We start from the raw sequence: 1,173 nt of genomic DNA, 5'->3' as shown, positions 1-1,173 counted from the left end.
GGGACTACAGGCACCCGCCACAACGCCCAGCTATTTCTTGTTGCGAAAATATGGAATGCTTCACAAATTTGTGTGTCATCCTTGCACAGGAGCCATGCTAATCTTCTCTGTATTGTTCTGATTTTAGTATATGTGCTGCCAAAGCAAGCACTCTGCTGGTTTTTTTTATTGAGACAGAGTCTCACTTTGTCACCCCTGGTAGAGTGCTGTGGCATCATAGCTCACAACAACCTCAAACTCTTTGGGCTCAAGCAATTCTCTTGCCTTAGCCTCCCTAGTAGCTGGGAGTACAGGCCCCCACCAAAAGGCTCGGCTATTTTTTTGTTATTTTTGTTTAGCAGGCCCAGGCTGGGTTGGAACTCATCGGGGCATGTGGCCAGCACCCTAACCACTGAGTTATGGGAGCCCAGCCATAATTGGCTTACTTAATGTTAACATCTCACATACCATGGTACAGTACATTTTTCAAAAAATAAAAAAAAAATTTAAGTGGGTATAGTGCTGTTAATTATATGACTAAACTCTGTTTATTCCAATTTCCCCAGTCTTTTGAATCTTTTATTTTTTCTGTGCCAGGATACCATATACCATCATTTTTCATGTCCCCTTAGTCTCCTCTAATCTGTGACAGTTTCCCAGTCTCCCTGGGTTTTTTGACCTTGACACTGAAGAATGCCGGATAGTATGTAGAATGTTTCTCCATCTGGTTTGTCTGATGTTTCCTCACGATTACACTGAGCATTTCAAGAAGGAAAACAACAGAGTTGATGTTTCAGGCATTCTCTTACATCTTTTTTAAATTATTGTTCTCTGGCAGCTTTTCTTTCCACACGGGTACATCTTAAGACCCTGGCTATCAATTGTCTTTTGATGCTCAGGGGAGGAGAGATTTGTGATATTCAGGCTAAAAAGGAGAACATTCCCAAAACTGAGGTGGGGAGAAGGATTTCACATTATTCCACAGAGGAAAGGGAATAGACACTTCAGTAAAAGACACTAATAGCATACACATCAAATGGAACACAGTGTCAGCAAAATCTTAAAGAGCCAGGATTTTGCTAAGATTTTAACTTTTCTCTAACTGGCCACTTAAGTAGGGTGAAGTTCTATTATGGGGTTGTTTTCTTTATCAGTAGGCATGATGAAGAAAAGGATATGGTCACACACGATTAT

The 1,173-nt window shown here is 40.9% G+C and overlaps 1 non-coding gene across 1 annotated transcript; it reads right to left on the bottom strand.

Moving 5' to 3' along the window:
- Window positions 1-44: 44 nt before the first annotated feature.
- LOC111726387 lies at window positions 45-151 on the bottom strand. Its single transcript, XR_002774171.1, has one exon. It is a non-coding gene; the product is annotated as a U6 spliceosomal RNA (small nuclear RNA).
- Between the last annotated feature and the right edge of the window lie 1,022 nt (window positions 152-1,173).

This window comes from Otolemur garnettii, unplaced genomic scaffold, assembly GCF_000181295.1.
Source record: "Otolemur garnettii isolate 467f Iridium unplaced genomic scaffold, OtoGar3 scaffold00063, whole genome shotgun sequence".
In the NCBI taxonomy this organism is placed as follows: domain Eukaryota; kingdom Metazoa; phylum Chordata; class Mammalia; order Primates; family Galagidae; genus Otolemur; species Otolemur garnettii.
This window is presented reverse-complemented; position numbering and strand designations above follow the sequence as displayed.